Genomic DNA, 16,227 nt, shown 5'->3' on the forward strand with positions numbered 1-16,227 from the left:
TATAATCTAATTATTGACATGCACAAATGTGAAGGATATGACTGGCATCATCTGTAGTGAATTTGGTGCAGGTTGGTTGTTTTTTGTGGGAGTTATGTCAGTTTTTCTTTTTGTTGCATCACATCTGCTTTGCTGCCCCGCCTCTCCTAAACGATATCCCCTATTAAAAGACATAACACAACTTTTAATCACACATGCCTCTTGAGCATCCTGACTCATTTGGGTTAAAGTTAGATAAAATTCTTAGCAGGACTTCCTCAAAATGCATGGCAAAGCAAATGACAGAAATGACCCCGAAAATGGCACCTTATTCAAAATGGCCGACTTCCTGTTTGATTTAGCCCATATGTCCAAGAGACTTTTTTGAAGGTACTGGAAGGTTCTACAACTGTGCCGAATCATATCCATGTCAATCAATGCAGTGGGCGGGGCTGATTGATTGAAATATTGTAGGGGGCGCTATGGAGCCATTTACTATCTTTTCCACTATATTGTAATTTTACTCTATTAAGTACATAACTGTCATGACTCATGGCAAGTATGGTGAAGATCAACAATTTCATGGCTTTGTTACAGGTACTTCCTGGTTCATGATATCAGACACTTGTTGTTGCCAAGGGGTGTGGCTAGTTCATAGTCATATCATTGCATTTTAGATTTTGTTCATCATGGGACTGGCATCAAAGGTGTTGATTCCTGTGCTGATATGTTGTTTTATGTGAGAGTTTTAGCAATAAGTCTTTGTTAATGAGACATAAAACTTTGAGGGCCCGCCCCTCCTAAACTAAATCTTCTATTAGAAGAAATAACACAACTTTAAATCACACATGCCTCCTGAGCATCCTGTGCAAGTTGGGTGTCAGTTGGACAATATCCCTAGGAGGAGTTGTTTAAAATGTATGGCAAAGAAATGACCCCAAAAATGGCACCTTTTTCAAAATGGCCGACTTCCTGTTGAATTTAGCCCATATGTCCAAGAGACTTTTTTGAAGGTACTGGAAGGTTCTCCAACTGTGCTGAATTTTATCCATGTCGGTCCACGTAGTGGGCGGGGCTGATTGATTGAAATTTTGTAGGGGGCGCTATGGAGACATGCTCCATTTATTCCATAATGTTTCAATGGGGCTTAGTTCAGGGCCTTACTGTCATCAGTCATGGCAAGTTTGGTGGCGGTCCAAAGTTCCATGGCTTGGTCACAGGTACTTCCTGTTTCATGGCGTTGGACCGCCATTCGCCATGTCCTGTTTAGCGTAGCGACTTGAGGTTTTTATTGTGGCACCATGAAAGGGTTTGACATGTTTTGGAGGAGTCTCAAGTGTTTGGGACCATTTGCTTAGAAGCATGACCCTCAAACGTGGAAAAAACCACTTCCTGTTGTAAGTGGGCGGGGCTTAGGTCTACACCAGCAATGGTCACAGTAATCTGTTCAGGACTGATCCCTTATTAATCCCTATAAGTTTTAGGGTGATCAGATCAAAATTGACAATTTTATAGTGATTTATGATGTCACGCCGCCGCATGGAACTTCGCCATGGCGTCACGGGCACGCCGTGCAGCGTAGAGCAACGTCCTTTACCAGATCTCTTCACCAACATGTTTTGTGATGCCTGAGTGAATTTGGGCCATGTGGTGTCCACCAAGCCAGAGTTATGGGTGTGTGAGCAAAAAACAACACTTTTGACCTCCAGGGGGCGTGGCTATTTCATAATCAAAATATTGACATATAGAACTCTGTAGGAGGGGACTGCCATCATATCTAGCAAATTTGGTGCAGAAATGTTGCTTTATGTGGGAGTTATAGCCGTTTAATTTTTCATGGCGAGACATCAAACTTTGAGGCCCCGCCCCTCGTAAACTAAGTCTCCTATTAGAAGAAATAACACAACATTTAATCACACATGCCTCCTGAACATCCTCAGCAATTTGTGGCTCAGTGGGATAAAAGCTCTAGGACGAGTTCGTTAAAATGCGAGGTGCTAAAACGCCAAAATATTGACTTTGACCTAAAATGGCCGCCTTCCTGTCGACATTTCACCATGACATTAAGAGGGTTTTTTGTTCGCCCTAGCATGTAGATCACGTGTATGAATTTTCATAAAGATTAACGACATGCAGTGGCGGGGCACCTAAAATAGGTGGCGCTCTCGTTCAGTTTCGCCCAAACATTCTGGAGCACCTCAAAATATCAAATTTTTCGTATTCCCTTGGGGGGGTACGCAAAATTTGGTGAGTTTTCGAGCACGTTCAGGCCTCCAAAAAAGCACGCGAAGTGTCCGAATAAAAATAATAATAATAATAATAATAATAATAATAATAATAATAAACACTGCAATTACAATAGGCCTTCGCACCGCCAAGGTGCTCGGGCCTAATAATAATAATAATAATAATAATAATAATAAACACTGCAATTCAAGCGGTGATATAGGCCCTCGCACCATGGCGCCGCTCGGCATCATGCCACCGCCTCCCCTGGCAACATCCTTCCCATGCCTCTCTCAACCTAAAGTGCAGCCAGACTGCACTTCAGACCATTTAGGTTTTATGAAGGGTCACTTCCTGTCACCAAGGGGCGGGGCTAACTTATCATCTAATTATTGACATGCACAAATGTGAAGGATATGATTGGCATCATCTGTAGCAAATTTGGTGCAGGTTGGTTGTTTTTTTGGGGGATTTATGTCAGTTTTTCTTTTTGTTGCATCACATCTGCTTTGCTGCCCCGCCTCTCCTAAACGATATCCCCTATTAAAAGAAATAGCACAACTTCTAATCACACATGCCTCTTGAGCATCCTGACTCATTTGGGTTAAAGTTGGACAAAATTCTTAGGAGAAGTTCCTCAAAATGCATGGCAAAGAAAATGACAGAAATGACCCCAAAAATGGCACCTTTTTCAAAATGGCCAACTCCCTGTTTGATTTAGCCCATATGTCCAAGAGACTTTTTTGAAGGTACTGGGAGCGTCTACAAGTTTCCCGAATCATAACCATGTCAGTCAATGTAGTGGGCGGGGCTAATTAATTAAAATATTGTAGGGGGCGCTATGGAGCCATTTATTATCTTCTCCACTATATTGTAATTTTACTCTATTAAGGACTTTACTGTCATAAGTCATGGCAAGTATGGTGAAGATCAAAGGTTTCATGGCTTTGTTACAGGTACTTCCTGGTTCACGATATCAGACACTTGTTGTTGCCAAGGGGTGGGGCTAATTCATAGTCCCATTATTGCATTGTAGATTTTGTTCATCATGGGACTGGCATCAAATGTGGCGATTCCTGTGCTGATATGTTGTTTTATGTGGGAGTTTTATCAATAAGTCTTTGTTAATGAGACATAAAACTTTGAAGGGCCGCCCCTCCTAAACTAAATATTCTATTAGAAGAAATAACACAACTTTAAATCACACATGCCTCCTGAGCATCCTGTGCAAGTTGGGTGTCAGTTGGACAATATCCCTAGGAGGAGTTGTTTAAAATGCATGGCAAAGAAATGACCCCAAAAATGGCACCTTTTTCAAAATGGCCGACTTCCTGTTGAATTTAGCCCATATGTCCAAGAGACTTTTTTGAAGGTACTGGCAGGTTCTCCAACTGTGCTGAATTTTATCCATGTCGGTCCATGTAGTGGGCGGGGCTGATTGATTGAAATTTTGTAGGGGGCGCTATGGAGACATGCTCCATTTATTCCATAATGTTTCAATGGGGCTTAGTTCAGGGCCTTACTGTCATCAGTCACGGCAAGTTTGGTGGCGGTCCAAGGTTCCATGGCTTGGTCACAGGTACTTCCTGTTTCATGGCGTTGGACCGCCATTCGCCATGTCCCGTTTAGCGTAGCGACTTGAGGTTTTTATTGTGGCATCATGAAAGGGTTTGACATGTTTTGGAGGAGTCTCAAGTGTTTGGGACCATTTGCTTAGAAGCATGACCCTCAAACGTGGAAAAAAACACTTCCTGTTGTAAGTGGGCGGAGCTTAGGTCTAGACCAGCAATGGTCACAGTAATCTGTTCAGGATTGATCCCTTATTAATCCCTATAAGTTTTAGGGTGATCAGATCAAAATTGACAATTTTATAGTGATTTATGATGTCACGCCGCCGCATGGAACTTCGCCATGGCGTCACGGGCACGCCGTGCAGCGTAGAGCAACGTCCTTTATCAGATCTCTTCACCAACATGTTTTGTGATGCCTGAGTGAATTTGGGCCATGTGGTGTCCACCAAGCCAGAGTTATGGGTGTGTGAGCAAAAAACAACACTTTTGACCTCCAGGGGGCGTGGCTATTTCATAATCAAAATATTGACATATAGAACTCTGTAGGAGGGGACTGCCATCATATCTAGCAAATTTGGTGCAGAAATGTTGCTTTATGTGGGAGTTATAGCCGTTTAATTTTTCATGGCGAGACATCAAACTTTGAGGTCCCGCCCCTCGTAAACTAAGTCTCCTATTAGAAGAAATAACACAACATTTAATCACACATGCCTCCTGAACATCCTCAGCAATTTGTGGCTCAGTGGGATAAAAGCTCTAGGACGAGTTCGTTAAAATGCGAGGTGCTAAAACGCCAAAATATTGACTTTGACCTAAAATGGCCGCCTTCCTGTTGACATTTCACCATGACATTAAGAGGATTTTTTGTTCGCCCTACCATGTAGATCATGTGTATGAATTTTCATAAAGATTAACAACATGCAGTGGCGGGGCACCTAAAATAGGTGGCGCTCACGTTCAGTTTCGCCCAAACATTCTGGAGCACCTCAAAATATCAAATTTTTCGTATTCCCTTGGGGGGGTACGCAAAATTTGGTGAGTTTTCGAGCACGTTCAGGCCTCCAAAAAAGCACGCGAAGTGTCCGAATAAAAATAATAATAATAATAATAATAATAATAATAATAATAATAATAAACACTGCAATTACAATAGGCCTTCGCACCGCCAAGGTGCTCGGGCCTAAATAATAATAATAAACGCTGCAATTACAATAGGCCTTCGCACCGCCAAGGTGCTCGGGCCTAATAATAATAAACACTGCAATTACAATAGGCCTTCGCACCGCCAAGGTGCTCGGGCCTAATTAAAACCGCAAGCGGTGATATAGGCCCTCACACCATGGCGCCGCTCGGCAGAATGCCACCGCCTCCCCTGGCAACATCCTTCCCATGCCTCTCTCAACCTAAAGTGCAGCCAGACTGCACTTCAGGCCATTTATGCCTTATGAACGGTCACTTCCTGTCACCAAGGGGCGGGGCTAACTTATCATCTAATTATTGACATGCACAAATGTGAAGGATATGCCTGGCATCATCTGTAGCAAATTTGGTGCAGGTTGGTTGTTTTTTGTGGGAGTTATGTCTGTTTTCCTTTTCATTGCATCACATCTGCTTTGCTGCCCCGCCTCTCCTAAACGATATCCCCTATTAAAAGAAATAGCACAACTTTTAATCACACACGCTTCTTGAGCATCCTGACTCATTTGGGTTAAAGTTGGACAAAATTCTTAGGACAAGTTCCTCAAAATGCATGGCAAAGAAAATGACAGAAATGACCCCAAAAATGGCACCTTTTTCAAAATGGCCGACTTCCTGTTGGATTTAGCCCATATATCCAAGAGACTTTTTTGAAGGTACTGGGAGGGTCTATAAGTGTGCTGAATTTTATCCATGTCAGTCAATGTAGTGGGCGGGGCTGATTGATTGAAATATTGTAGGGGGCGCTATGGAGCCATTTACTATCTTTTCCACTATGTTGTAATTTTATTCTATTAAGTACATAACTGTCATGACTCATGGCAAGTATGGTGAAGATCAACAATTTCATGGCTTTGTTACAGGTACTTCCTGGTTCATGATATCAGACACTTGTTGTTGCCAAGGGGCGGGGCTAGTTCATAGTCATGTTATTGCATTGTAGATTTTGTTCATCATGGAACTGGCATCAAATGGGTCGATTCCTGTGCTGATATGTTGTTTTATGTGGGAGTTTTAGCAATAAGTCTTTGTTAATGAGACATCAAACTTTGAGGGCCCGCTCCTCCTAAACTAAATCTTCTATTAGAAGAAATAACACAACTTTAAATCACACATGCCTCCTGAGCATCCTGTGCAAGTTGGGTGTCAGTTGGACAATATCCCTAGGAGGAGTTGTTTAAAATGCATGGCAAAGAAATGACCCCAAAAATGGCACCTTTTTCAAAATGGCCGACTTCCTGTTGAATTTAGCCCATATGTCCAAGAGACTTTTTTGAAGGTACTGGCAGGTTCTCCAACTGTGCTGAATTTTATTCATGTCGGTCCATGTAGTGGGCGGGGCTGATTGATTGAAATTTTGTAGGGGGCGCTATGGAGACATGCTCCATTTATTCCATAATGTTTCAATGGGGCTTAGTTCAGGGCCTTACTGTCATCAGTCATGACAAGTATGGTGGCGGTCCAAGGTTCCATGGCTTGGTCACAGGTACTTCCTGTTTCATGGCGTTGGACCGCCATTCGCCATGTCCCGTTTAGCGTAGCGACTTGAGGTTTTTATTGTGGCATCATGAAAGGGTTTGACATGTTTTGGAGGAGGCTCAAGTGTTTTGGACCATTTCCTTAGAAGCATGACTCTCAAACGTGGAAAAAACCACTTCCTATTGTAAGTGGGCGGGGCTTAGGTCGACACCAGCAATGGTCACATTAATCTGTTCAGGACTGATCCCTTATTAATCCCTATAAGTTTTAGGGTGATCAGATCAAAATTGACAATTTTATAGTGATTTATGATGTCACGCCGCCGCATGGAACTTCGCCATGGCGTCACGGGCACGCCGTGCAGCGTAGAGCAATGTCCTTTACCAGATCTCTTCACCAACATGTTTTGTGATGCCTGAGTGAATTTGGGCCATGTGGTGTCCACCAAGCCAGAGTTATGGGTGTGTGAGCAAAAAACAACACTTTTGACCTCCAGGGGGCGTGGCTATTTCATAATCAAAATATTGACATATAGAACTCTGTAGGAGGGGACTGCCATCATATCTAGCAAATTTGGTGCAGAAATGTTGCTTTATGTGGGAGTTATATCCGTTAAATTTTTCATGGCGAGACATCAAACTTTGAGGCCCCGCCCCTCGTAAACTAAGTCTCCTATTAGAAGAAATAACACAACATTTAATCACACATGCCTCCTGAACATCCTGAGCAATTTGTGGCTCAGTGGGATAAAAGCTCTAGGACGAGTTCGTTAAAATGCGAGGTGCTAAAACGCCAAAATATTGACTTTGACCTAAAATGGCCGCCTTCCTGTCGACATTTCACCATGACATTAAGAGGATTTTTTGTTCACCCTAGCATGTAGATCATGCGTATTAAGTTTCATAAAGATTGACGATATGCAGTGGCGGGGCACCTAAAATAGGTGGCGCTCTCATTCAGTTTCGCCCAAACATTCTGGAGCACCTCAAAATATCAAATTTTTCGTATTCCCTTGGGGGGGTACGCAAAATTTGGTGAGTTTTCGAGCACGTTCAGGCCTCCAAAAGAGCACGCGAAGTGTCCGAATAAAAATAATAATAATAATAAACACTGCAATTACAATAGGCCTTCGCACCGCCAAGGTGCTCGGGCCTAATAATAATAATAATAATAATTAAAACCGCAAGCGGTGATATAGGCCCTCGCACCATGGCGCCGCTCGGCATAATGCCACTGCCTCCCCTGCCAACATCCTTCCCATGCCTCTCTCAACCTAAAGTGCAGCCAGACTGCACTTCAGGCCATTTAGGCCTTATGAACGGTCACTTCCTGTCACCAAGGGGCGGGGCTAACTTATCATCTAATTATTGACATGCACAAATGTGAAGAATATGACTGGCATCATCTGTAGTGAATTTGGTGCAGGTTGGTTGATCTTTTGTATATAGTTGTGTCTTCTGTTTGTGGATCATAGACTTTTCTCTGTGGGATTTGTGGTGTGTTTATACACTGTTAGATCTGTATTTATTACAGTCATAAATTGTAATAAACTTTTATCTTGTTCCTGTATGATCACATCCTACTGCAGTTATTTAGATGACTTGAATGTATTGAATAAATGGGGAAAAGCATTTAAATTTCTTTATTTTAAAAACGCTTCAAAGTGTACAAAGTAGCTCAAATTACTTAATTAGTAACACAAAGTTATAAGTAAGAAACAATACAATCAACGAACATGTAAACAATAGATTCCACAGAAATGCTATTAAATTGTGGTTAACTAGAAAAAAAAAAAAAAGAATCAAACACCAAAAACAAAACCAATGTTGTGTCTGTGCAGATCAGGAAACTGCTCTTCAGTAGCCACACAGCAACTGGGAATCAAGCCTTGTTTCCTTCTGAGGAGCTGGGATGTGAGTCTTCTTAGGTCCTTCACATTTATGTCATCAAGACGTCTCTGCAAAATTATACAAAAGATTGGTTAGATAAATAGAGCCACATTTTACTAACTGATGGAAAACAAAGTGAAAAGTGAAAGATCAGATTTTTTAGTGAAGGTCTGTGTCTACCAACTTTGTTCAGAGACTAAGTTAATATATTACTGTAATATCTAAAACTAATGTCTGGATGCCAAAGCAACAAGTAACATATGGAAGACAGAGCAGTAGGTAACAAGCTCAAATATAAAATTACATTTATGTTACAACAACAAATAATACATAAAACAGTTACCATTGACGAGGCTGAAGTTAGCTTCCGATCCGCAGCTTATGGCTGCAATATGTGTAAAGGGCAATTACACTGAATTTTTTGGAAACACCACCACATTAGACCAGGTACTGACAAAAAACTGGTATAGTATGTGGAATATTTTAGCCCACATTTGAAGAGTCTAAGTGTTTTAGTTTTTTGTCAGGACCTGATGTAATGTGGTCCAGATGCCAAAAAAGTCATGAAATGACCCTTATTTGCATTTTCACAAATAGAATAAAGATTTCACAAATCAGACACTATGTTTTATTGAATCTGCATAGTATGTGGAATATTTTAACCCAGGTTTTAAGAGTCCAAGTGTTGTAGTTTTTTGTCAGGACCTGGTCTAATGTGGTGTTTCCGAAAAATTCAGTGGAATTGCCCTTTACACATATTACGAATCGGAAGCTAACTTCAGCCTCGTTTACCATTGTTGGTTATTGGAATACTGTGGAATTCCTGTAATAAATGTTTTTTATCAGTAATATCTTGAGACAAAACAGTGAACATGAAACTGCATTTTACCTGTACTACAGCTAGCCAGTCACATCTCTGGAAGCTGCAGCTCGTCTTCCTCAGACTGACCCGCTTGTCCTCGGACCGTCCACCAGCCCTGCCTCGGCCTTCCTGGCAACCTTAACATGTCATATTCATCACTGAAAACAAGTGTGTACACGGATCATCGCTGTAACAACATTCAAACTTGTAAATTCTGCATTATGTCAGTGTCTGACTGCCTGTGTTAGGCTGATTCAGTCTAACATCAGCTGAATATATGCAGAAATATTAATAAAGTTAGAATTAGCCTAACAACTATAGCTAGCTTAGCACGTAGCTTAGCCTCTTCTTAGTACCACCGTTTATTCCATACGCGATATTGTCATTTTTACGTACTACTTTGCAAAAAAAAAACACCATAAGAGAGTATCATTTTCAGCATGACGAAGAGCCTGTTGTGTTAACAGTTACTTACCGGTTCATGTAGAGCTGAAATACTGGATGTCATCACACAGTTTGTAAATAAACTTTGAGTCTTGTGGACAGTGACGGTTCCGCTGTATTTAGAGGATGGGAGGGGTGAGGAGCATGTTTAGCTCACTACTTCCGCCCTGTGGTGGTTTGTAGAGGTAGCAGTTGTGTGGTTTTGCTCACTACATGGCGTTTGCCACCTAGTGTTGGAAAGAATCGCTTTGAAATCTTACATACTCTGGCTTCAATACATTGAAAAAAATAATCTAAAAGTGGATCAAATATGCCACAGTGTTTAATGAAATTGAAAAAAAAAAATCCCACCAGTTTTCCATAAATGGATGTTACATTATTTTTACTTTATTCAAAACAAGAATTAGCTGCTCATTCTCAGAACCAAAGCCTCAGATTTTTTCTTTTTCATGTAATCCCCCACAGTACAGACAAAGAGCAACAGGGAGGAATAATACATAAATGCTTCAAGTTTAGTTTTAATTCATTGTGCTTATTAACATGCCTGTGACATTTGTTAAAAACTGTTAACATCATTTACATAAATATAGTTTTCAGTAACTTATTGTTGTAAGTATTAGCCGCACTGAATGTTTTAATTAATCCATCAACAGAGCTGATCCAATACCACTCTATCCAAGAATCCGAACAAATGTCTATAAATCAAAGAGCAATCAGTCTGCTTCTAAACAAGAAAACACATATGAAACTGATTCACATAATTAATAATTCCTTCAGATGGACCTGCATGTTCATCTGTACATACATGTCTATAAATATGGTTGGTTGTTTTTTGTGGGAGTTATGTCAGTTTTCCTTTTCATTGGATCACATCTGCTTCGCTGCCCCGCCTCTCCTAAACGATATCCCCTATTAAAAGAAATAACACAACTTTTAATCAGATATGCAGCTTGAGCATCCTGACTCATTTGGGTTACAGTTGGAGAAAATTCTTAGGAGGACCTTCTCAAAATGCATGGCAAAGAAAATGACAGAAATGACCCCAAAAATGGCACCTTTTTCAACATGGCCGACTTCCTGTTTGATTTAGCCCATATGTCCAAGAAACTTTTTTGAAGGTACTGGGAGGGTCTACAAGTATGCTGAATTTTATCCATGTCGGTCAATGTAGTGGGTGGGGCTGATTGATTGAAATATTGTAGGGGGCGCTATGGAGCCATTTACTATATTTTCCACTATATTTTAATTTTACTCTATTAAGGACATAACTGTCATGAGTCATGGCAAGTATGGTGAAGATCAACAATTTCATGGCTTTGTTACAGGTACTTCCTGGTTCATGATATCAGACACTTCTTGTTGCCAAGGGGTGGGGCTAATTCATAGTCCCATTATTGCATTGTATATTTTGTTCATCATGGGACTGCCATCAAATGTGTCGATTCCTGTGGTGATATGTTGTTTTATGTGGGAGTTTTATCAATAAGTCTTTGTTAATGAGACATCAAACTTTGAGGGCCCGCCCCTCCTAAACTAAATCTTCTATTAGAAGAAATAACACAACTTTAAATCACACATGCCTCCTGAGCATCCTGTGCAAGTTGGGTGTCAGTTGGACAATATCCCTAGGAGGAGTTGTTTAAAATGCATGGCAAAGAAATGACCCCAAAAATGGCACCTTTTTCAAAATGGCCGACTTTCTGTTGGATTTAGCCCATATGTCCAAGAGACTTTTTTGAAGGTACTGGAAGGTTCTCCAACTGTGCTGAATTTTATCTATGTCAGTCCATGTAGTGGGCGGGGCTGATTGATTGAAATTTTGTAGGGGGCGCTATGGAGACATGCTCCATTTATTCCATAATGTTTCAATGGGGCTTAGTTCAGGGCCTTACTGTCATCAGTCATGGCAAGTATGGTGGCGGTCCAAGGTTCCATGGCTTGGTCACAGGTACTTCCTGTTTCATGGCGTTGGACCGCCATTCGCCATGTCCCGTTTAGCGTAGCGACTTGAGGTTTTTATTGTGGCATCATGAAAGGGTTTGACATGTTTTGGAGGAGTCTCAAGTGTTTGGGACCATTTGCTTAGAAGCATGACCCTCAAACGTGGAAAAAAACACTTCCTGTTGTAAGTGGGCGGGGCTTAGGTCTACACCAGCAATGGTCACATTAATCTGTTCAGGACTGATCCCTTATTAATCCCTATAAGTTTTAGGGTGATCAGATTAAAATTGACAATTTTATAGTGATTTATGATGTCACGCCACCGCATGGAACTTCGCCATGGCGTCACGGGCACGCCGTGCAGCGCAGAGCAACGTCCTTTACCAGATCCCTTCACCAACATGTTTTGTGATGCCTGAGTGAATTTGGGCCATGTGGTGTCCACCAAGCCAGAGTTCTGGGTGTGTGAGCAAAAAACAACACTTTTGACCTCCAGGGGGCGTGGCTATTTCATAATCAAAATATTGACATATAGAACTCTGTAGGAGGGGACTGCCATCATATCTAGCAAATTTGGTGCAGAAATGTTGCTTTATGTGGGAGTTATATCCGTTTAATTTTTCATGGCGAGACATCAAACTTTGAGGCCCCGCCCCTCGTAAACTAAGTCTCCTATTAGAAGAAATAACACAACATTTAATCACACATGTCTCCTGAACATCCTCAGCAATTTGTGGCTCAGTGGGTTAAAAGCTCTAGGACGAGTTCGTTAAAATGCGAGGTGCTAAAACGCCAAAATATTGACTTTGACCTAAAATGGCCGCCTTCCTGTCGACATTTCACCATGACATTAAGAGGATTTTTTGTTCGCCCTGTCATGTAGATCATGTGTATGAATTTTCATAAAGATTAACGACATGCAGTGGCGGGGCACCTAAAATAGGTGGCGCTCTCGTTCAGTTTCACCCAAACATTCTGGAGCACCTCAAAATATCAAATTTTTCGTATTCCCTTGGGGGGGTACGCAAAATTTGGTGAGTTTTCGAGCACGTTCAGGCCTCCAAAAAAGCACGCGAAGTGTCCGAATAAAAATAATAATAATAATAATAATAATAATAATAATTAAAACCGCAGGCGGTGATATAGGCCCTCGCACCATGGCGCCACTCGGCATAATGCCACCGCCTCCCCTGGCAACATCCTTCCCATGCCCCTCTCAACCTAAAGTGAAGCCAGACTGCACTTCAGGCCATTTAGGCCTTATGAACGGTCACTTCCTGTCAACAAGGGGCGGGGCTAATTTATGATCTAATTATTGACATGCACAAATGTGAAGGATATGACTGGCATCATCTGTAGCAAATTTGATGCAGGTTGGTTGTTTTTTGGGGGAGTTATGTCAGTTTTCCTTTTCATTGCATCACATCTGCTTTGCTGCCCCGCCTCTCCTAAATGATATCCCCTATTAAAAGAAATAGCACAACTTTTAATCACACATGCCTCTTGAGCATCCTGACTCATTTGGGTTAAAGTTAGATAAAATTCTTAGAAGGAACTTCTCAAAATGCATGACAAAGAAAATGACAGAAATGACCCCAAAAATGGCACCTTTTTCAAAATGGCCCACTTCCTGTTAAATTTAGCCCATATGTCCAAGAGACTTTTTTGAAGGCAATGGGAGAGTCTACAAGTGTCCCGAATCATATCCATGTCAGTCGATGTAGTGGGCGGGGCTGATTGATTGAAATATTGTAGGGGGCGCTATGGAGCCATTTACTATCTTTTCCACTATATTGTAATTTTACTCTATTAAGTACATAACTGTCATGACTCATGGCAAGTATGGTGAAGATCAACAATTTCATGGCTTTGTTACAGGTACTTCCTGGTTCATGATATCAGACACTTGTTGTTGCCAAGGGGTGGGGCTAGTTCATAGTCATATCATTGCATTTTAGATTTTGTTCATCATGGGACTGGCATCAAATGGGTCGATTCCTGTGCTGATATGTTGTTTTCTGTGGGAGTTTTAGCAATAAGTCTTTGTTAATGAGACATAAAACTTTGAGGGCCCGCCCCTCCTAAACTAAATCTTCTATTAGAAGAAATAACACAACTTTAAATCACACATGCCTCCTGAGCATCCTGTGCAAGTTGGGTGTCAGTTGGACAATATCCCTAGGAGGAGTTGTTTAAAATGTATGGCAAAGAAATGACCCCAAAAATGGCACCTTTTTCAAAATGGCCGACTTCCTGTTGAATTTAGCCCATATGTCCAACAGACTTTTTTGAAGGTACTGGAAGGTTCTCCAACTGTGCTGAATTTTATCCATGTCGGTCCACGTAGTGGGCGGGGCTGATTGATTGAAATTTTGTAGGGGGCGCTATGGAGACATGCTCCATTTATTCCATAATGTTTCAATGGGGCTTAGTTCAGGGCCTTACTGTCATCAGTCATGGCAAGTTTGGTGGCGGTCCAAGGTTCCATGGCTTGGTCACAGGTACTTCCTGTTTCATGGCGTTGGACCGCCATTCGCCATGTACCGTTTAGCGTAGCAACTTGAGGTTTTTATTGTGGCATCATGAAAGGGTTTGACATGTTTTGGAGGAGTCTCAAGTGTTTGGGACCATTTGCTTAGAAGCATGACCCTCAAACGTGGAAAAAACCACTTCCTGTTGTAAGTGGGCGGGGCTTAGGTCTAGACCAGCAATGGTCACATTAATCTGTTCAGGACTGATCCCTTATTAATCCCTATAAGTTTTAGGGTGATCAGATCAAAATTGAGAATTTTATAGTGATTTATGATGTCACGCCGCCGCATGGAACTTCGCCATGGCGTCACGGGCACGCCGTGCGGTGTAGAGCAACGTCCTTTACCAGATCTCTTCACCAACATGTTTTGTGATGCCTGAGTGAATTTGGGCCATGTGGTGTCCACCAAGCCAGAGTTATGGGTGTGTGAGCAAAAAACAACACTTTTGACCTCCAGGGGGCGTGGCTATTTCATAATCAAAATATTGACATATAGAACTCTGTAGGAGGGGACTGCCATCATATCTAGCAAATGTGGTGCAGAAATGTTGCTTTATGGGGGAGTTATATCCGTTTAAGTTTTCATGGCGAGACATCAAACTTTGAGGCCCCACCCCTCGTAAACTAAGTCTCCTATTAGAAGAAATAACACAACATTTAATCACACATGCCTCCTGAACATCCTGAGCAATTTGTGGCTCAGTGGGATAAAAGCTCTAGGACGAGTTCGTTAAAATGCGAGGTGCTAAAACGCCAAAATATTGACTTTGACCTAAAATGGCCGCCTTCCTGTCGACATTTCACCATGACATTAAGAGGATTTTTTTTTCGCCCTTGCATGTAGATCATGTGTATGAATTTTCATAAAGATTAACGACATGCAGTGGCGGGGCACCTAAAATAGGTGGCGCTCTCGTTCAGTTTCGCCCAAACATTCTGGAGCACCTCAAAATATCAAATTTTTCGTATTCCCTTGGGGGGGTACGCAAAATTTGGTGAGTTTTCGAGCACGTTCAGGCCTCCAAAAAAGCACGCGAAGTGTCCGAATAAAAATAATAATAATAATAATAATTAAAACCGCAAGCGGTGATATAGGCCCTCGCACCATGGCGCCGCTCGGCATCATGCCACCGCCTCCCCTGGCAACATCCTTCCCATGCCTCTCTCAACCTAAAGTGCAGCCAGACTGCACTTCAGACCATTTAGGTTTTATGAAGGGTCACTTCCTGTCACCAAGGGGCGGGGCTAACTTATCATCTAATTATTGACATGCACAAATGTGAAGGATATGATTGGCATCATCTGTAGCAAATTTGGTGCAGGTTGGTTGTTTTTTTGGGGGATTTATGTCAGTTTTTCTTTTTGTTGCATCACATCTGCTTTGCTGCCCCGCCTCTCCTAAACGATATCCCCTATTAAAAGAAATAGCACAACTTCTAATCACACATGCCTCTTGAGCATCCTGACTCATTTGGGTTAAAGTTGGACAAAATTCTTAGGAGAAGTTCCTCAAAATGCATGGCAAAGAAAATGACAGAAATGACCCCAAAAATGGCACCTTTTTCAAAATGGCCAACTCCCTGTTTGATTTAGCCCATATGTCCAAGAGACTTTTTTGAAGGTACTGGGAGCGTCTACAAGTTTCCCGAATCATAACCATGTCAGTCAATGTAGTGGGCGGGGCTAATTAATTAAAATATTGTAGGGGGCGCTATGGAGCCATTTATGATCTTCTCCACTATATTGTAATTTTACTCTATTAAGGACTTTACTGTCATAAGTCATGGCAAGTATGGTGAAGATCAAAGGTTTCATGGCTTTGTTACAGGTACTTCCTGGTTCACGATATCAGACACTTGTTGTTGCCAAGGGGTGGGGCTAATTCATAGTCCCATTATTGCATTGTAGATTTTGTTCATCATGGGACTGGCATCAAATGTGGCGATTCCTGTGCTGATATGTTGTTTTATGTGGGAGTTTTATCAATAAGTCTTTGTTAATGAGACATAAAACTTTGAAGGGCCGCCCCTCCTAAACTAAATCTTCTATTAGAAGAAATAACACAACTTTAAATCACACATGCCTCCTGAGCATCCTGTGCAAGTT

The sequence above is a fragment of the Telmatherina bonti genome (assembly GCF_933228915.1).
Source record: "Telmatherina bonti genome assembly, chromosome: 3".
Taxonomy (NCBI): domain Eukaryota; kingdom Metazoa; phylum Chordata; class Actinopteri; order Atheriniformes; family Telmatherinidae; genus Telmatherina; species Telmatherina bonti.